The sequence below is a fragment of the Giraffa tippelskirchi genome, chromosome 4 (assembly GCF_054371585.1).
Source record: "Giraffa tippelskirchi isolate mGirTip1 chromosome 4, T2T-mGirTip1v1.2.pri, whole genome shotgun sequence".
Taxonomy (NCBI): Eukaryota; Metazoa; Chordata; class Mammalia; order Artiodactyla; family Giraffidae; genus Giraffa; species Giraffa tippelskirchi.
In genome coordinates, this window is record NC_137278.1 from 84,575,406 (window position 1) to 84,598,114 (window position 22,709).

The 22,709-nt window shown below is 36.9% G+C and overlaps 1 long non-coding RNA gene across 1 annotated transcript in view; it reads left to right on the top strand.

Moving 5' to 3' along the window:
- Window positions 1–2,961: 2,961 nt before the first annotated feature.
- LOC145545534 (uncharacterized) overlaps window positions 2,962–22,709 on the top strand; it is a 43,646-nt gene continuing 23,898 nt past the window's right edge. The window contains exons 1-3 of the long non-coding RNA XR_014082140.1: window positions 2,962–3,013; window positions 7,526–7,631; window positions 10,851–10,976. This is a non-coding gene — a long non-coding RNA (uncharacterized LOC145545534). The remainder of the gene's footprint in view (window positions 3,014–7,525; window positions 7,632–10,850; window positions 10,977–22,709) is intronic.

Genomic DNA, 22,709 nt, shown 5'->3' on the forward strand with positions numbered 1-22,709 from the left:
AATGTAGGGATTAAATCTGTGTCTTCCACATTGCAGGCTGATTCTTTACCACGTGAGCCAGCAGAGAAGCTCTGATTTTTTAGGAGGACACAACCAAACCATAACAATATAGATTATTACTTTTTTGAAATAGTTGCCATGTCTATTCTAATTTATTTTAGTTTTTAATCACTCAATATATGTATTAAATACCTGTAGATTAGTTTTGAGCATCCTTTTATGTTTCCCAAATATTCTTCTTGGAAATGTCAAATTTTATTCCTTCATTCTACCAACTTGGGATGTAATGACTAAGTCATTTTTTAACTTTCATAAAAGTATCAATTTTTGATCATATTATTTTTCACATTTATTTGAAAGAAATATTCTAAGTTGAATAAACTATATCTTCACATTAGATTCTCAAGATTTAGGCTCTTATCGAACTTACTTCCAATCTGATGCTATTCAATTACCCTTTATGATTCTTCTCACTTTTTACTTCCTTTGTTCTCCTTTTCATTTCATGCTTTGTCTCCATTTTCCCAAGTAATACTGTAATTTGGATGTGAGCATAGCAATCTGTGGCTCAGATGGTAAAGAATCTACCTGCAATGCAGGAGACCAGGGTTCGATCCCTGGGTCGGGAAGATTCCCTGGAGAAGGGACTGGCTACCTGCCAGTATTCTTGCCTGGGAAATCTCATGGATGGAGGAGCTTGGAGGGCTACAGTCCATGGGGTTGCAAAGAGTTGGACACAGCTGAGCAACTAACTCTTTCTTTTTCACTTTTCTATCACAATATGTGAACAGATTACATATCTAATTGCTCTGTCAGATAAAACAGTTCAGAAAAGAAAACTGACATCTGTTCGATTCTCTTTGTTTATAAGTTGTAAGAGAAAGTGATCAGAAAGAGAATAATTCTGGAAATGCTGCTTTAGGTGCATGAAAGGTAATGCCAGGAAATTTCAAACTCATGCATTTCAGGCGCTCTTGAGAGCTACCAGTAGTTCTCTGAGGCAAAAAAACAGATATTCTATGGTAGTTTCCAGGAAATGTTTCTGAATTCATGAAGGAGCAAAGAACTGCAGATACAGAAAGAACTAAAGCATATGTTTTAGGTCTGTGCTCCTGTCTGAAGTGATAATATTCATAGCTTCTGAAACTGGTTTCCCTGCTTGAGCAAAAAGGGAGGGTAATATAGTAGTCAGCAAAGTCTGCTTCAGATTCTTAGCACATGTAAGTACACAGACACTCACACGTAGATACACATACACATACATACATACACACAGAGCTGCTGTTCTAGACCTGGGAGCAGCAACAGTTTCAGTATAAATGTAAAATTATGAGATAATAGAAAAAATAAAACAAAAGCAAATATTTTGGGCCTTTATATGTGATATATTTTCTCCTATTCTTACTCCTCTGCCTTCTAGGCCACTTGAAAAGGCAACCAATTTTCAAGTGGTAGCTGCAAATTCCACACTTTGTTTACAGCTGAGGTGATAGCTTGCTTCATTTCTTTATTATTAATTGCTGGAGCTTGGACCAATGAGTCATGGGCCTTGAGGAACATCCCAAGTATCAGAATCTAAAACTTATACAATTACCTCGAACACTGACTACATGGAAGTCTTAAGTCTGAGATGGCAGGCTGCATACCACCACATCACAGAGTGCCAACCCCCTCCCTGATCTGCTTCTTGGATTCAGTCTGGAGATTAAGATCAGTTTGGCAATCCTGCAGCAAAGGCAGCAAGAGGGAGATGAACTGGAAATCCGCTCAGACCAACATATCACATGGTCAGTGTTCATTTTTTTTTCTGTTTCAAATCGTGCACTCTTATTTAAATAAGTGAATTTAATTAAGCACTTTAAATATCTACCTGTCAAAGTAACTGAAATTGGTCTTGCTACTTTGATTTCATGGAAACCCATAAGGAGAATTTGCAAATTCCCAAAGTTGAAGAAAATGCCTAAGAGAATTTCAACTGAACATTTTCTGTTAACTTAATCAATATACATGGGGAACAGAAAGTGCTAAATTGAAGTTTTAAAAATTGTTTAAGCAGGAGAACATGACTTAATGAGGAACAGTGAATAAGCGACTGTAATTTGATGGATTCTAAAAAGTATGTCTCTTCTTAAAGATGGTGAGTCTAAACAGTGAACAATGAAGCCCCATTTCATGCTTCAGAGAATACAGTTTGATCTGTGTATTCATACATAAAGGCAGGAATACTCTCACCACCATAGAAGGAAATTTATAATACTATCTGAGGAAACTCTTCTAAAGGCTGCAGAAGTAGACATATCCAGATATGATAAAGCTGCTGAAATTTCTTCTTGAAAGTGATAAATTATACATCAATAAAAGGGTCTCAACTGTCAAACTGGTAAGTGTTCTATCTTCTTAGAAGAATAAGTCAACATCTTCTGACTTGTCAAAAAGTATTCAACACATGAGTTGTTATCCTGCTTCTTGTGAAAAGAATTAACAAGTTAGCATTAAAAATTCAAACTAATTTAATGAGTGCCTTGTTTGTTGTTGTTTGGTTACTGGGTCATGTCCAACTCTTTGCGACCCCATGGTCTATAGCCTGCCAGGCTCCCTGGGATTTCCCAGACACAAATACTGGAGTGAGTTGCCATTTCCTACTCCAGAGGATCTTCCCTACCCGGGGACTGAATGTATGTCTCTTGCACCTCCTGCATTGGCAGGTGGATTCTTTACCACTGAACCAGCAGAGAAGTCCTTTTGAGTGTCTGCCTACTCTATACTAAACATCATTATGGAGATTTAGAGGCCACAAATAAAAGATATTGCGTTTGTCCCAAGAACATTACAATATACTAAGGAGAATTGCATTTAGATAAAGTAAGACAGATACATAGCTTGCTGTCATGGAGTTGAGAACAGAAGGTAATGACAGCATAGTGGATGGAGCTCCCACAGCTGGGCAAGGAATAGTCTGGAGGCCTTCCCAGAGGAGTGGAGTAAAAGCACAGTAAGACAACAAGTTTTTAAAGTACGGTATTTTATGTTACTTTTCTTATAGAAGGTCCCCCTCCCCAACTGTACAAGCTTCAAGTCCCATAAAACCTGGAACATCCCCTGGGTATGACTTGAAGATTGAAACCTCGAGAAAAGAAAATTCAAAATATACAACCAATACTAGCAACTGTAGAACTATATAAGTTGCCCACTGAAGTGGACAAAATCTCAGATTTTCAAAATCTTTGTAAGATGGAAAAAGAAATACATAATCACAAATGAGTACTAAAAACTGGCGTGATTTAGAGGGAATTTGTTCAGGAAAAGTATGCCAGAATGAGTTGAAGCCTCAAGAAAAACAATATATATTATACTGAAATTCACATGATAGCCATATATAAAACTTGTAATACCAGTGTTTAAGGAAAATGATAAAATGTTAGCAGACGTAGGCAGAAGGCATTCCTACTCAAATCTAATTTTAAGTTCAGTCTTCGAGAGTCAGGAAAATAATCTTCATAATAGAAATGTATTGGCGGTCCCAAACAAGTGATAAAATAATCTAAGATTTACAGTTAGCAAGAAAAAAAGGAACACATAGGGTACTAAAGAGACTACAAAAGTGCTGTCATAGTTTGAACAATTACAGTTATAAAGGAGAGAGATAGCATACTTGGAAAATGGGTGACTGAGCAAATGTTCTGAGTTTTCAAAATAAGGATAGAAAAGATAAGTTATTTGAGAAAATTATAGTCTTAGGAGTGAGAAACCAGTGAAACTTTAAATTATCAAAGAGAATGTATTTTTTAAGGTATATGATAAACCCTATAATCTAGCTGGACTCATTAGCAATCCATAATAACAAGCTTGCCTCAATCACATTTTAGATGAAATTGCTAGGCATCTCAGATAGTAGCAGATCCACTGTATGAACATCAAGACACACACATACGACAGGAACTTCTTTTGTACGCAGCAAAAATGGAGTGATTTTAGGACACCTATTTATTTTTAAGTTCTGTAAAAACCTAAAGGGAAACTACTGGTAAAATGCCATGTGATTCTGCTTTAGGCTTTGAAATGGTTGTTTGGGGATTTTGCTTTTTGCTTTTTTTTTTTTTTTCAAATTTAAAAACCTTGAAGGCAGAGTTATCAAGTTTTTAAGTGCAACAAGACAGGGAAAATGCTAATTTACTAGGCAACAAGGTCAAAATCCTTTTATTTAGGTCAAAACTAAAGAGGGAAAATGAAAGATCATGATAGTCTTCTTTTAGATGTCCAAGCAGAAGGACATCTTTTAGATGTCCAAGCAGGGTAGGACACCTGCTCTACGTGGCACTGATCAAAATATGGGTTCAGTGCAAGCCAAGAAACTAATGATGCTGCCAACATAAACTCTAATGCATACTTAGTATGTGAGAAAATGCTCCCATTGTGGGGAATGAGGTCTTGTTGCAGCAAAGAGCAGAATATGTATCACAAAGTGGGTTTAAATCACAGAAGTTGCGTTAACAGGGACAGAAAAGAACTAGAGAATAATCAGAGGATACAAAGATAGAGATTTATACATTTTGGGGGTCAGATGTGGATGCTACACATAATATTTAAAGAATCGTTTGAGTTTATTATTTAATCTAAAAAGGAGAAGACCAAAAAGATATGATAGAGTGCTTAAACATTAAAAAAAAATCATGTGGAATAGGGGAAAAAGTCATTAGGATTAGAAGAAAACTTATGTGTTCTCCACTTTTACAATCTGCCATCATTCACAGCCTATGTCAAAGAGAAAGTGTTCTGTGAAACTGTCCAACAATTATAGGAATATGCTTTCGTAAAATGTTTTTGTGGCTTTCACTGCTATGACTTTTATCACATGTGTATTGGAATTATGTGTTTATGACTGAAGAGAAAAGAGACCAATCAATTCAAATACACAGAAAATCAAATTTCAGTTTAACTTAAGCAAGCACTTTCAAGAAAACAGAAGTCTTTAAGAATGAAATGAAATCTGGTATTTTGAGATAAAGTGCTCATTTTAAATGTTTCTGAAGTGAAAATTCATATAAGAGGTATTTTTCATCAGGGCGGGCTGGGAAAGTAGTATGAGATGGACAAAATGACAGCAAGGCTTTCTTTCAAGTGGTTTCCTTTCCATGTCCTTCCCTTCTGCCCTTCTTTCCATGCCACATTTTTGATGTTCTCTTTCCCTTCCCACTACCTACATGACTATCATGTCCTGGGATTCTTTAGAGGTAAGGCTCTCACTGGCACCAAAACATTACTTCATCTGCTTTAATAAAATCCCATTATGTGAGCAGCCTTTGAGGCTCAAAGACTTATAACCAGTGGAACAGGTAAACACATCAGTGAACATGGATTTAGAATACCCATATTTAGAGTTGACTTCAACTTTTTCACCATACAACTTTTGATAACATAGCTTCTATGAATTTAATATTAAATTATAGTAAACCTCAATTAGCATCATACTATGAGATCATCTATAGGATACAAATATTAAGCAGTATTACTAGTATAATTTTTAGGATCATTCTACTGTCATTGCCTTCAGTATATGTGGGCTAATGGCATTTTTGTGGACAGGTATGTGTTAGGATATAGTGGATACTTGTAATCCCCAGCTTCTCTGACTTCGTCTATAAGTCATTTCCCTTTCCCAGAGAAAATAAGACAATAATATCATTTAGTGCACAGTCTCAAAAGGTCCTTGTTTTCAGTATCACATAAAATGCATATTCCTGTTAAAAATTACTCTAAACACTCCACTTTGCTTTTGGTGAGTAAAACTGGTGGCACACAGCTCTGAAGAAGTTATGCCATCCTTAACTGCCTTGTCAAAATAGACACACATACCCAGGTACTGGTGACTTTGCTTTTGCGTCTTTGGAGGTCTTCCAGATCTTTGACAGGGAACCATATTTAACATCTTGCAACAACCCACAAGGGAATATAATCTATAGGAAAAAAAAGTCACTATGCCGTACACTCAAAACTAATGCAATACCTATTGCAAAACAACTGCACCTCAACTGAAAAAAAATAATAATAATTGCCACCATGCATTTTACATAGCACAGTGCTTTTGAAGCACATCCATAATTTTTGACACTTCTTCAAAATGAGGAAGGGTCTAATTCTTCTCCCAGTGATTATGGGCTGGTAGCAACAACTCACTTATAGTGAATAGAAGCCAGTGGAAGTGATGAGGTGTGACTTTCAGGGTCAGACTAGTAGAAGGGATACAGCTGCACCGGTGTTTGTCTCAGAACATGTGGCGTCCTGATCCCTCAGTGACCTTGCAGGGGCCCTTCAGGAAGGCCAGGTGGGGAGGTCTCCTGGGGATAGGGGAGATAGCTGGGGAGTCCCAGCTGCCCCAGCCCCTGATGTTTGTCTCCCAGTCCCTGGAACCAGACATAGGAATGAGGAAGCCTTCAAAGTGACCCAGTTCTAACCACCAATTGACTGCAACCTTGTGAGACCCCAAGTGACAATAGCCCAGCTCAGTTGCTTTCAAATTCCTGATCCACAACATTGACAAGAGCTACTTTACAACTATGGCTATTTTATCACTAAAATTTGAGCTGATTTGTCATGCATCAATACATAAAAATACACATGTTATCAGCTAAGAACACAATGATAGGTATTGTAACCTCGGTTTCAGAAATGAGAAAAACTAAAGCTTAGAGAACTTATGAAATTCAAGTAAGCTGCCACTCAGAAGACACAGAGCAGGGTCACAAATGCGTGTCCACCTGACTCCAGAGTCCATGCTCCATTCACCACACTGGGGCTGCCTCATTTGACCCTCTTGTTTCTCTCAGGGTGACAGCCTGCCTGGGAGCAGCCATCTTGCCTACACAGGTCAGCTTCCTCAGCTGGCTTTACCATTCCTCCCCTGGGTGGGATAGCACACTTATAAGCACTGTCTCTTTCATGCTGGTTCTCAGGAGACTGGCTCCCTAGGATGCGGGGGCCTGTGTTCATACCACATAGGTGCCACCAACAGAGAACGCTTCTGGTAGCTATAGTTCTTCAAGGTTTTGACGGAGAAACTGGAGTGGTTGTTCTGTTTTCATTCCTGTTGCATGGAAATTTGTAAGACAGCCCTGCAGCCCTCCCCATAGACTTCCCTGTATCTGCTTCTAAAACACACACACGCACACACACACACACACTCTGTTAGTCATTTTTTAATGGCAAAAAAAAAAAAAGAAAGGAGGAGAGTGGGGAGATGAGGAAATCAAAGAAGAAATCTGTTGGGGAAGACTTCAGTCCTTGGGCTTCCTTACTTTGTAACATATGAATGTGTGAAATTACCTCCTCATGCTGATTCCAACCCAACTACAAGCTAGGAATTTTAAAGAGTTTTACATTACAGTAATATCATTTTGATTAACAGAACAGAATGTTGTGTTTTATAAACTTTTCAAGGGGCAGGAATTCTCAAACAAGGCCTTGATTTTCTCATATTTTATAATAACAATACTCACTGATCTAATCATTTCTCTCCTTCCTTCTTCAGCAACAATAAAGATCCATGGTATAAGTCAAACGCAGACTTATGAAACATAAAATGCCTGTTCTGCTGAACTGCAGGTTTTCAGACCATCTTCAAAAAATTTTCTTGAGTAAGTATTCAGATTTTAATTCAGTTGTGATAAAGTCTTTATTTTTTTTCAAATGTTTTCTATATTACAATTATTGTCCTATATTTATATATTAGAAATTAGAATCAATATTATATATTGTATATAAATCCCTTCCAATACTAGCCTTAGCCACGGTGCTTAGGTGCTAAGTCGCTTCAGTCGTGTCCGACTCTTTGCAACCCTTTGGACTGTAGCCCACCAGGCTCCTCTGTCCATGGGATTCTCCAAGAATACTGGAGTGGGTTGTCATGCCCTCCTCCCGGGGATCTTCCCCATACAAACCAGCATCTGTTATATCTCCTGCACTGGCGGGCAGGTTCTTTACCACTAGCGCCACCTGGGAAGCCTTAGACATACCTCATTGCTAATTTAAGAGATATTATAGTGTACTCACACACAACACATATTTCCCTTTAAAGGGAGATTCCTTGAGCACAGACTGAAATATTATAATAATAATTTTTAAGAAAGAATTGGGTACCATCTTAGTGTCATTGCCATACTCACTGGTTTATTTGGGAAATTATTTCAAATAACTATGACGTTATAAGTTTCAAAAGGACACGGTTTCCAAAACAAGTCCCTATAGATGTGTCATATCTTATTTAAAAACCAGAAAAATGTTGCAGTTAATTCATGGTGCTGCTATTCTCTGAAAATGATATGTGACATGTGACCTAACTTCATCCATTCAACATTTATGGAAAAAATTCCATGTGCTGGAAAATGTAGTAAGAAGTTTTGATGTTAAAATAAATACCAAATGAGAACTTGTATGTAAAAGATAAGCCTTTTCCCCTTCCTTTAAAGCAAACACAACTTGCTGCATCCTAATATAATTTCTAGCATATTCAAATGGGCTGATAGTCTAACAGTAATATTTTAAAACATCAAAATTAACTGATACCCCTCAAAATATTCAATGTGCATTAGAAATGCATTAGATAAATTTTAACAAAGTAAACAGAGATTTGTTGTTATAATTATTTAACTTTGAGGACATATGATTATTCTCTTCTAGTTGCACTACAAGTTTATTTGTTTACATGTCAATTTTCACCCCTAAAATTCAGATGAATTGCGTCTATTCAAACACTAGGAAATAATTAATGACATCTATTGTAGTTCTCCAGTGTTCTTGCCTGGAGAATCCCAGGGATGGGGGAGCCTGGTGGGCTGATGTCTATGGGGTCGCACAGAGTCGGACACGACTGAAGCGACTTAGCAGCAGCAGCAGCAGCACTGTAGTACTATTTGAGAACTTTAGATCACTTTCTACTTCCTTTATAATATTTGATGTTCAGGTGACAGCTATTGTCTCTGAACTTTCTCACTCTCTTTTCTGAAATGAAACACAAGACATCTAAGCTAAAATAATTTCTCCTAATCAATTTCAAACTGTCTCTACAGACTGTGTTTCAAAATATTTGGGGAGTTGTATTTACTGTTTGTATGTTTAAAAAATTAATTAACATATGCACACATTCATTTATTTCTTCTGGGCTTTGTTGGTAACCAGCTCTTTAGACATTTGAAAATTCAGAATATGAGTTCACCATTATCCACAGCCAGAACATTTAGTATCTGTATATGTGTGGTGATTAGGAATAGCACCAAGATTTTAAATAGTATTTCAGGCAACTTAGGTTTAGAGAAAGAAACAACTTTTGAAAAATCTAAAAAGATGCCTGTGATGGGCCTTTTCCTAAACAAGGCTGGTAAGTAAATGAAATGCTTTATTATCAAAGCACATAGAGAGAAAGTAGTTATGTATGAGACAGGAGGGATGCTCTCATCAGAACCCAACAATGCTGACACCTTGATCTCTGATTTCCAGCCTCCAGAACTATGACAAATAAGTATTAGTTGTCTAAGCCACTGATCTATGGTATTTTGTTAATAGTAGCCTGCACAGACTAAGATACCTTCCATATGATATTTATGCTATAAATGAGGCTTCTAAAAAGTGACATGGTATGAACACCATGGTAGAATGGAAGCATTTGAGAAGAAAGACTTTGCAAACTACCTCACCTAAAGGTAGAGAACAGCAACAGACTATTTTCTTCTTGTTCTACACTACCATTTTGAAAAAAATCCTATTACTTTTAAACACAGGAAAGAAAAAATCCTTCTTCAGACATGCTAAAACTTTATATTATAGCTATTCTAGCTTCCTCAGACTATCTCATTAATGTTTTTCCATTCAATGTATTAGTTTACTTAGAATACATTTTTTTAGGAGATAATTTGTTGTACTCTCAAACTTTCCTTTACCTTGGAAACAAATTTTCTCTTTTCATGAATTTTTAAAAATTCCCCATATTTCATAAAAATATTTTAAAATTTCATTTAAAAATATTTATTCGTTTGTGCCAGGGTCTTAGTTAAGGCACACAGGATCTTCAATATTTTAGTTGCAGCACAACTCTTAGTTGTGGTATGCGGAATCTAGTTCCCTGATCACGGATCAGACCTGGGTACCCACATTGGGAGCCCAGAGTCTTAGCCATAACCACCAGGGGAGTTCTTAAAATTTTATATTTTAAAAAAGCATCTAGATGAAATTTCTATTATTACTTTAAGAAAGTAGGTTTGTATTTTCTGAAGCAGCAGATGAGCTGTGGCTACCAAGGAAAGTTGTCTGCCAGGCCTAAGGAGAAGGCACTGATGCCTAAAGGACCTCTGCTGCAGAAGAAGCTAAAGCGAGCCCTTGACTCATCCTGTCTGTACTTATCAGCAAATGTTAGCAAATGCTGAAACATGATTTTTCTTATTTAATGTCTCATTCTGCTAATGACAGTTTCTCATTTGCAGTGCATCTTGCTGTGGGTGTTTTGGACAAATTTCCCTTTTCCTTGGCTGCAGAAAAGAAACAATCATATTATACTAAGCTCATTGTTACTAGGCTTTCTTGTGTCCCTTACACAGTGAGTCAAAAATTCCATGAAGGGGTGAGGGTTGGTGTCATCTAGCCCAGAGTCACCTGAGACACAGGGAATCTGTTCTGCCACTGGCCCCTTAGAGAAGAATTCTTCATCTCAGCAGAGACTGGGCTACAATTTCTTGCAATGAAATAACATATTCTTTTGTTTTAACTTAAATATTTGCCAGATAGCTTCTATAAAAATATGAATACAGAGTTTCATATGTTTTATCACTGCTCCAAAAGCTCACCATCTCATTTCTCTTGCACAGATCTCTACCTACCCACTCTTGAAAGTCAGTTCCATGGCATGTTGCAATGACAACTGATATCTACTAAAGATTTCATCACACTTCATTTGTGTTTACTCCCACTGAATCTACTAGAAAAATTCCAAGGTGACTGATATGAGTTTTATCTAATGAATCTTCATATACTGACTTCTAAAAGGTGGGGCTAAATAATCCATATGCTACTGGAAATGGAGATGAACATAAGGGAGAATATAATGTTGATAACTAAGAAATGATTGTGGATCTTTTTTATATGTTTATATGGCTTGATTAGCTAAAGTGCCCTGCTAAAGCGTAAATCTTCAGGATCCCTTAACAATTCACTAAAGAAGAAAAATAGGCACAACAGATTTTTTAACTCTGTAGTCCATAGAGACTAAGTACAAAGACCAGGTATATTTTAAACCAATGTGTGATTGTTGAAAAGCACTGCCTATGACAGTTCTAAAGTTAAATCAGATGCTCCTGATTTCCTCCTAAATGTCTTTGGTGAGAAAAAAATGAGATGGTAAACAAATCAGTTATTCCTAACACTTCCTTCTTGGTTATACATTTATGGTGGGGGTCTTTTGTTTTTAAATCAGTATTGAAGTAATAATGTTCAGCTTGCTAGAGAGTCTCACAACACAGTTGGCTGCACACATAGGCCTAGCCTATGTAATTTATAAGAGACCAAGAAAACACAATCTAAAAATACTTTGCTTGCTAATGCACAGAATTTTTCAATTAGTAATTCCTTTACCTTGCTTTCATTCATTGCCCTTTCTCAGCTCATTTTATTGAAAAATCGTTGTCTTCAAATATCATGCAATTAAATGACAGCTTAGAATTTACATAGTTTCCTAAGTGACAGCATTTTAAATTCTTTTCCAATCTTTTTTGACCTCAAAGGACCTGGGGAGAGTAGGACCCATGAACCAGGTCTAATTTTCCCTTGATTCTACCCAATGCACATATAACTCTAGTGAAGGAGGGCCCTACATGTCTTTTAAGGAATGGCTTTAGAATGTTTATAAGATGGAAATATTTTATGAAAGTATTTATCAATTTGCTCCATGTTTATTTATCTTTGTGTATCTACCTGATAATATCCTTGAAATCAGTAGACACTATTCATGTTTTAAATTTCTTTTTCTGTATTTCTCTCTTTTTTTCTTAGCTTCCCATTTATTCTTTGGTGTCTTTTTATATGTATTTTGAAATAATATAAATAAGAATCACATTTTATTTATTAAATAGAATCTTATCTTTCTCATTCTTACTTGCAAGCATCATGTTTTGGACCATTTTATGTCTGCTAAACATAAGCTGCTTTTTACCTACATGGCCCTTATTTGTTTGCTTTGCTGTACTGATAAGGCAAAGGACTCTATTCCTACTTCTTAACCATAAGCATTGTGTCAAAACTCCATCCACAGGATTCTTCTTATCTTGTATATAGCAAAAGTCCAAAAATTTTACAGCTTGCAAAGATAGATTCTACCTCACTTGCATTAGTTACTCACATTAAGAATTTATTGATGATATTTCAGATATTCATTTTATAGACTTTTAAGGTATGTTTCACATATAATTAATGGCTCAGCACATATTTAATGTACAATTTAATAAAGTTTGATCTTTATACACACTTGTGAAATCATGACCACAATCAATGTACTGACATATTCATTATTGCTCCAATTTTTCTTGTGCTCTTTTTTAATCCCTCCTTTTGTCTATCCCACTCTCTGCTCCCAGTCAACCACTGATCTGCTTTTCTGTAGTTAAAGATTTGTTTTCTTTGTCAAGAACTTTACAAAATGGAATCAAATCCGATGTACTCCTTTTGAAGGTGAAAGTCTGGCTTCTTCCTCTCAGTAAAATTATTTTGAGATTCATCCATGTTTTTGCATGGATCAATATTTCAATATTTTTTTATTGCTAAGTGATATTTCATTATACTACAATACCATAAACTATGTATTCATTGATCTGTCAAAGGGAATTTGGACTTTTTTGGGTATAATTTCAAAATTTAACAATGTTCATTGATTTGCTATGAGGTACAAGTCTTTATTTCAGATGCAAAAACTGCTTTTAAATGTCTCTGTCAGGTAAAAGATCACCCTTGTCATGTTATCTAAATATAATATTTGCAAAAATTGTGTAGAAAAAAAAATCTGTTCATCAGAATTTCATACTTCAAATATAGAAGACATCTATCAATATGGTTTCAGGTAGCCTATATATTTCATGAAATTAACAACTTGTATAAGACTTCTGTCTATGCAACTGACTTTGTTAGGGGAACCATTGACTGAACTGCTGGCCCTAGCCAGGCACCTTAGTAATCATTTGCATGAGTTACCTTAAATAAGAAGTCCTGTTAAGGAATACAGAACTAACAAGCTACCACCAACAGGAATAATTCGAGAAAGGTCAAAAGGAGAGAGGAGACTCCAGCCCATATGTCCTACCAACCTCCCAGAATCCTTCTCACCAGAATCCATCTTGGCTGAGTGATGTACGTACCACCAGAAAGGACCCTGAGTCAGAATGACTGGCCAGAAACTAATCCTATTACCTTTAACCGGAGACTGTGAGCCACATGGCAGAGCAGTTCTCCTGGGTTCCCCTATCTTGAGCTATCTACCTGGGTGCCCTTTCCCAATACAGTTTCTTGCTTTGTTAGCACATGTCTCCTCAGATAATTCATTTCTGAGTGTTAGACAAAAACCTACTCTTGGACCCTGAAAAGGGTCTCACTTCTGCAACAATTTCCTTAAAACTTAACGCGGTAGGGTAGGTGTTTCAGGTGATGTTCTGAACAAAGGAGCTGTGTAGTCTAGCAACAGCTGATTTATCATATCATAATAGTTTCAAAAGGAAGGACCATCTACCTTTTTAAGTCCTGTTAGGTATTATTATTCTAAAGACAGTCACTATAGGAATCCAATGCATATTTAAACAGCAAGCTTTGTTTCATTTGGAGACAATTTTCTTAGCAGAGCAAAGCCCAATATGTTGATGGCCAGGCAGGACAAAAAAGATGCCATATTGACCATAACCTGAGTCTGATCCATCCTGCTTCTCCCTCTTCCTTCTTCCCTACCTAGATGTGCCAGGTCAAGCAAAGCAAAGGTCAGGGAAAGGAATCTGGCAGTGAACTAGCAATTCTCTTAACTCGGAAGCTGGAGAAATTACAGCAGATGCACCAATTTATCAGAAGTGTAACTATCACCTACACTGCCCATGGAATCACACAGTGTTCTCTCTAAGGCAGCAGTGTGTGTTTTATTTGTTTTCTTCTTCACAAAAATCTCACAGGAGAAACTGTGTGTATTAACAGCTGTAGGGTAACCTATGAGTTATATTCTAGTGAGATGTGACCTAGAACCATGCTCTTCTCTAAAATATGACTTGATAGCAGAAAAGATCTACTCCTCCCAAAACTAAAAGAGCCTTTGAAACATACTTTTCCTTATTTTCTGGTAACAACTTTCACTTGGGTAATTCCAGAAATGGTGCTATGGATAAGCATAGACTAATCACTTTTGTTCATATGAATGACATACTATATATGTCTTATTAACTAATAAATGTGCATATTCATTTAATACATATCAGCACAACTTTTTTGTTTTTGCCCTATTTAACGTCCAACTTTTTCTCTGATAGTGTGTATTTAGTTTTATCTTCAGAGTCAGTAAGTTATATAGTAGCATGGTTACCTGCTTACAATCTAAAAAAGAACTTAAGAGAATCTTGAGAGACATATAACAGCACAATCATAAGATGTTTCTTAAGAGATCAATAGTTTAAATGCTGATTTCTGACAGGTTTTTCTGCCTAAAAAGAAGACCATCTTTTCCATTTCACTGAGAAAATTCCTATTGCATGTTCAGCAATCTGTGTGCTGTGGAAGCTCACACCTGTGTAATTAGGAATTAATCCTAGATAATGGAACAGCCTGATCTGCCCTTGCCTCCATCAGCACATATCAGGAAGACTTTTTAAAAATTTTTAGTAAGGCTTGTTCTGTTTCCTTCTTTGCTCTGCATCTTGTCAAACTGAAGAAACACAGTGCTCGCTTGATTGGATCTACAATGTGGGGGTGCCCTGACCCACTGTCTTGGGAACAGCTGAATATACAAGGAAATCCAGATACAAAGTGCTGCTACTTTCACAGAAACTATCCTGTGGAGAAACAGCAGTGATTATGCCTGGGGACATTTTAAGGAGGCTTAATTATGGCTCTTGGAACATCTTCCCTTTTTAGTTTGTGTTTTACATGAATGGAAGGGAAAGATGCTTTCACACATCTACGTGAGAAACAGGGCTAAACTGAATAAATGTGACTAAGTAAAGATCCACTAAGTTGCTGTATAGCAAACAAAACTTATTAATCACTTACTATGTGCAAAATCCATAACAACATATAATGAATATATGATTTCTGATAAACCAAATTTTAAAGTCAAAGCACCCATGTTTATATGATTAAAAAAGCAAACTATGAAAGACATTATAGTAAAATCAAAACCATTCTATTGAATATTAAATGCCAGAGCACCGAATATCTACCTAAACAAAATTCACCACAATAACCTATTGATAAGACCAAGCTGAGTTTTGATCAGGTGAGAGCAGACACTTCCTCCACAGAGCTTTGGTCCTATCTCAGTGTGGGGAAGGAAAGATTGAAATTCAGAATTGAAATTGAGAAATGAAAGTTTGGTTTAAAGGACTGCTTTCAGTGTGAGTGAGTGAGAGAGTAGGGAAAGGTGGATAAAAGCTTGACTATGACTGAACAAAATCATACTGTAACAGGGTAATGTTGATACAAAAAGCAAAGTAAAGAAATTTGAGTCAAGAGATTCATAGAATCTTAAGGCAAAAACTGTCTGTTGATATTTTTCTTGAAGAATCATTGATTCTTTTGAAAATTCCTTCCTGAAATAGTAAAATCATGTTAATAAAATTAATGGAAAAGTAAAGTTATGTGAATATAGATCAATGATCTGCAGATTGTGCCTGGGTGCCGAATCCAGTCCTGTGGGTAAAGCTGAGAAAGTTCTTTAGACTTTTAAAGTATTATAAGAAAGGAAAAAGAATATGCAGCAGAGATCTTATGTTGCCTGAAAATCCTATAATATATAATATCTGGCACTTCAGAGAAAAAGTTGGCCAACACTTAATGTAGACTCAAAGCTGGGTCAATGGGAAGGTAGTTTCAGTTTCAGCCTCTAAGCATTATGTAGGTATAAGCAGTTTTGGTTCTTAATATTCAAGCCTATTGCAAAGAAGGAGAAAATCATTCCTACAGATAATGTGTGTTTGTGTGCTCAGTCATGTCTGACTCTTCACTGCCCCATGGACTGTTGCCCACCAGGCTCCCCTGTCCATGGGATTTCCCAGGCAAGAGTACTGGAATGGGTTGCCATTTCCTCCTCCAGGGCATCTTCCAGACCCAAGGATTGAACTCATGTCTCTTGCATCTCCTTCATTAGCATATGGATTCTTTACCACTGGTGCCACCTGGGAAGCCCCTACCAATGATGGATAGTGGGAAATCTGGGTTTGGCCTGGAGAATTTGGCAGGGAGATTGGAAGAAGAAGAATGTGAATGGTATATGAACCGTGAACTTCAGATGTTCAAGCTGGATTTAGAAGAGACAGAGGAAAGAGAGCTCAAACTGCCAACATCCATTGGATCATTGAAAAAGCAAGAGAGTTCCAGGAAAACATCTACTTCTGCTTTATTGACTATGCCAAAGCCTTTGACTGTGTGGATCACAATGAACTATGGAAAATTCTGAAAGAGATGGGAATACCAGATCACCTGATCTGTCTCCTGAGAAATCTGTATGCAGGTCAAGAAGCAACAGTTAGAACTGGGCATAGAACAACAGACTGGTTCCAAATCAGGAAATGAGTACGTCAAGGCTGTATATTGTCACCTTGTTTATTTAACTTATATGCAGAGTACATCATGTGAAATGCTGGACTGGATGAAGCACAAGCCGGAATCAAGATTGCCAGGAGAAATATCAATAACCTCACCTCAAATACGCAGATGAAACCACCCTTATGACAGAAAGCGAAGAACTAAAGAGCCTCTTGATGAAAGTAGGAAAGAGGAGAGTGAAAAAGTTGGCTTAAAACTCAACCTTGAGAAAACTAAGATCATGGCATCTGGTCCCATCACTTCATGGCAAATAGATGGGGAAACAATGGAAACAGTAAGAGACTTTAGTTTTTTGGGCTCCAAAATCACTGCAGATGGTGGCTGCAGTCATGAAATTAAAAGACGCTTGCTCCTTGGAAGAAAAGCCATGACCAACTTAGACAGCATATTAAAAAGCAGGAACATTACTTTGCAAGCAAAAGTCTGTCTAGTCAAAGCTATGGTTTTTCCAGTAGTCATGTATGGATATGAGAGTTGGATTGTAAAGAAAGCTGAGTGGCGAAGAATCAGTGGTTTTGAACTGTGGTGTTGGAGAAGACTCTTGAGAGTCCCTTGGACTGCAAGGAGATCCAGTCAGTCTATCCTAAAGGAAATCAGTCCTGCATATTCATTGGAAAGACTGATGCTGAAGCTCCAATACTTTGGCCACCTGATGCGAAGAACTGACTCATTTGAAGATACCCTGATGCTGGGAAAGATCAAAGTTAGGAAGAGAGGGGACAACAGAGGATGAGATAGTTGGATGGCATCACTGACTCGACGGACAGGAGTTTGAGTAAGCTTCAGGAGCTGGTAATGGACAGGGAAGCCTGGCGTGCTGCAGTCTGAGAATCGGACATGACTGAGCAACTGAACTGAACTGAACTGAACTGAACTAGAAGATGAAGTAGGGGAGGGTTATTCTAAAAGCAAAAGGAACAAGTTGTGCAAAGGCATACCTGGAGGATGAAACAGACCAGGACCCTGTGAGGCCTTCTCAGGTAGAAAAGCTTTCTGTGTTGCCCATTTCTTGTTGTAGGAAATAGGCTTCATTCAGTCTCCTAAAGCCTTCCCTGAGTTCCAAGGTCAAATTCAAACAACTGCTAATCTACAAGGGGAATGAAGAAACAAAAGAAGAACAATCAAGAAACAATTCTAAGGCTATTAAAGCTCAGTCCTGGTTCCTCCTCAAGGGATATACATAAGAGTGTCATTGAGTGCTTCTACAGGAAATGAGGCCCCACCTGGGTAGAAGATAGTAACTTCAGGATGAGCATATTCCTGGAACTCTGGCATGTTACCTCATCACCAAACAACCAGAAGAAAGTCATACACCCTGAAACCCTCAACCCAAATTTTGCCTATCAGAAGAAAGTCATACAACCTGGAACGCTCAACCCAAATTTTTCCTATAAAAACTTACCCCATATAATTATTAGGGGGTTCGGAGGTTTTTAACTATGGTAATAAGCAGACCTCTCAGCTTCACCTCTGCTCTGTATGAAAACAATTTTGTAAGACAATAGTGACAAGAACTGACCTATTAAGGATCTAGGTCTTCAGGGTAAACCACTCACACACTTCTCACAGTTAGCGATGTTGATCACTTTTTTTCTTTTTATTGCTTAAACACTGAATTCCTAACAAGACTTCCTTCAGGAAATCTTTCTATTGCATTTTCTTTGCATGAATAAGTATAAAACTAACCAGAACTGAATATCCTAATGGCCCACTTGGAATCTATTAAAGGAGTTAAAACCATCTGATACAATGCAAATTGCTAATTAATGAAGTGATGCAAATAAATACTTAGTAACTTAAGCAGCGATTATTTTTGGATTGAATAGTTGATAAAACATGAGTTTTTCATATTATCCTGAAAAAAAAAGCATATTTTTCCCCCACTATCTTTCTGTTCTTTGAAGCCATCAAAGTGAGAATAGCTGACTACCAATATCATTTGAAAACACCTTGATGCAGGAAAAGAGCAAAGGCAGGAGGAGAAGGGGATGACAGAGGATGAGATGGTTGGGTGGCATCACCAACTCAATGGACGAGTTTGAGCAAACTCCGGGAGTTGGTGATGGACAGGGAGGCCTGGCATGCTGCAGTCCATGGGGTTGCGAAGAGTCGGACACAACTGAACGACTGAACTGGATGAACTGAAATATACCATTATATGTCATAGTGAATGTAATATTGTATACAGAAACAACATATATCTTCTGGGTCCAAGTGAAATGTATGTGATCTAGAACATTTTCATCCACAGTTCAGTTTCAAATTTCATCAGCCTCATGTTGATCTTTGGTCTTTGGATTGATCTGTCAGAATATCCAAAAGCTATGTATGAATATTTAAATAGCTAAAGCTAATATCATATAAAGCCAGAAGTTAGTGTTTAACATCCAATCATAAAGGTAGATCTCCAGATTCTTAAACTAAAGCTAAAATAGAGGAAAGGTGACTTTTCCCAACAGTGTTAAGAGAAAATTAAAGAAATAAAGAGAGGAGAGCGGAGAGGAGAGAGAAAGAGGGAAGAGAAGGAGGAGGATGAGAAGAGGAAAAGAGAGAAATCCTTTAGAGAATATGTAGGAATAAAGAGATTTAAAAAACACCCTGGAATTAGAATATTCAGCATTATCAGAATGAAAATTCAAAACTCAATTTTTTTTATTTAAATAATTCTCTTGAACCTTTGGGGAAACATAAAGCACACAGAGAACACCATCTGGTTTATTTCTGCAAAGAATATGGGTACAGGTCTTAAATGAAAATATTAGAGAAGGAATAAACATTTGCATGATGACTAAGTCCATCTGTTGTAGACCACTAGAAGTTTGATCTGTTTTGTATTATCTGCAATGTATAACTGCACCAGAATTTTATCCTACTGATTAAATAAAGGGAAACTAACAAAATAAATGTCTTTATATAATTGAAGCCTATTGATTATAGATATCAGAGAAACTAGATCATTTGCCTAACTTAGCATATTATGTGTTCAAGATTATTTCTGCTTCTGTGATAATGGCAACAATAAAAAAAAAAAGAAGAAGAATAGTGGTGAAAAGAAAAAACCCTAATACATGTGAAGCAGTGTTTTATAAACTCTAACTCAATTTTATGTTCCCCCAAGTTTTGAATTATAATCTAGGTACAGTGATTTGAGGAATAGATGATACTGTTTTAGCCATGCATTCTGGGAAACAAACTCACTCAGAAGGACAATGCAGAGAGTGGAGTGCAGTTTATTACACCGGCAAGCCCAAGGCAGAGTCCCCTCTTAGACAAGGACTCTGACCAGTTTTTGTGAAAACCTTATATACCCTAAGTGTACGTATTCAAACTCACCTCCCCAAACTCTCTGAAACTAATCTGAACAAAGGAAAAGAAAGATACAGTCAAAGTTAACCCGTGATTTGTATGCCTTAAAACCATGATTTGTATGCCTTTCACCCATGATTCATATGTCTTAAGCCTAGGTAGTTAACAGTGGACAATTATCAGTAGGCCATACCCCAATAAGCATATGAGTTTTATGATTTATTTGGTTACACAGATAATTAGGGTATTCTTTTAGCTGATGGAGAGTCTAGGTATGAGCCCTGGGGCTTTTCCATCCAGGAGGGTCTAGTTTTCCAGTTGGTATGTCATTTCCATAGATTCTGGACATATAGCCCAAAGTCCATAGTCTGGCCCAAGATGGAGTCCTTCTTTCAAGATGGAGCCTGTTCTGTCTGTTTCCTCCTTCAATACAATAGATAATTCAAATATTATAGGGAGAGAGCAAATGAGTCTCAGAAAGGTCAAGTGTAGTTTTCACACTGCTGTATTAGATCTCCTGGATTTCCATTTCTGTGTTTTCCACCAAATCCTAGCCATGGTAAATGATATTCCTCCTGTCATTTATTTCCATCATATCACACTTGAATAACGTGTTCAATAATTTCAAGGGCTTTAGATTATCAGAATCTTTACTTCAGGCAAGGACAGACCTCACACTACTAGACCATCACTCACTATGCTTTAATGACTTATCCCTTATACTCCTCAGTGACTCTGCAAATATTAAGTTTTCCTCATGTTTTCACACAAACCAGCTCCTTCTCCCCCTGTTTAGCTACTTTCACCACTCAAAATATCAAATAGCGGCACTTCTGGCATTGCATTGCTGCTGTGTCTTGCTGACCTGTCTCCAATAGTAAATTGTTTAGGATATAGTCATTTCCTATTTAACACTGTATCTCCAATGGCTAGTATACAGAAAGATCTAACCTCATAGATGGATATTGATTCACTCCTCTGTTCCTTTGTTCATATTTGTCTTCCCATCTTTCTTTCAATTGTTGCCAAGTTACTTCTGAACTCATAATATACCTCCCATCTATGCTCTCTTGAAAGACTTGGTTGAAAAGTACTTCTAATTTGGGAAGCTATCTACCCAGACACTGTGCTCAAAATATGCCTGTGAATAACTGCATTATAGCTTGAAGAACAATGTCAGAGTCAGATAGCTTATACCAATTAACCAAAATCATGAATCATTTGCTTAGTTTAAATTTAGGTTATGATTTTTAAGGATTTTTTTTTTTTTGTCTTCCTAGAGATTTGAATTGCCTTTCATTTTGCTCATCTACAGAAGAATATGCCTTTAGCCTGACTCTAAGGTCATCCAAGTTCTTAATCATAATATTTGTTAAAATAAAGGCTCTGACTTTCTATTTCGGTTAGGACTAGTTTCTCTTAATTATGTAGCATGGGTCTCATTCTGGCATTCTAAATTAAGTGCATTTTTAAAATCCTGTGCATTTTTCTCTCTTGATTTTTATTTTATTTTTACTTCAGAGTATACCTGACGAATCTGAAAACAATTTTTTTTTCCTTACACATTACTGATAGTTTGGCAAAACACACAATTTTCTCTTTGTCTTAGTTTTCTAATGCAAATCTGATGTGTGTTCTTTGTCTATAAACTGATATTTTTCCACAACCACTTTCAAGATCATCTCTTCATCTTTGATGTTCTGAAATTTCATAAGAATGTGCCTTGGCAATAGGACTTTTTCTATCCACTGTTCCAGGCAGTTCTTGGGTCTTCTTAATCTGTTATTTGGTTTTAAGTGCTATGAAATAATCTTAATTAGTTTTTTGACTATTGTCTCACCTCCATTTTTTCTGTCCATTTTCTCTAAAATATTTACCAGATGCATAAAGGAATTCAAGCCTCCATATCTCTAATGTCTCTCATAATTTCTTGCTTTTTTTGACTTTTTGCGCTATCTTTTGATTCATATCTTTGATTTTATTTTGTAACATTTTTCATAGTACTTTTGTATTCTCTGATAACTTTTTTAATGGAAACTTGATATTGTTTTGTTGAACGCATAATCCTCTGAAATTTAGGGATTTAGCTATAGATTTTAAAAGGCATTTTTCTGATCCTTGAATTTTGTTTCCTTTGGCATCATTTTTCCTATGTGTCCACCATGAAGCTCTCTGTTTTCGGCTTCCTGAAAATTTCTGGTCATATTTTGTTCTCACAGGATATCTACCTATCCATTGAGGAATGTGTATTAAACATGAGCTTCCCTGGTGGATCAGATAGTAAAGATTCTGCCTGCAATGCAGGAGACCCGTGTTTGATCCCTGGGTTTGGAAGATTCCCTGGAGAAGGGAATGGCAACCCACTCCAGTATTCTTGCCTGAAGAATCCCTTGGAGAGGAGCCTGGAAGGTCCATGGAATCACAAGGAGTCGAACATGACTGAGCGACTAACACTTTTACTTTCTTTAATTGACCCTGGTTTCCTATGCTGTTATGTAGTTCTCTGTTCCCCTATATAGAAGAATTGACCAGGAGTTCAATTTCACAGATAGGGACGTCAATGGACACATGCAGTGTGCTCT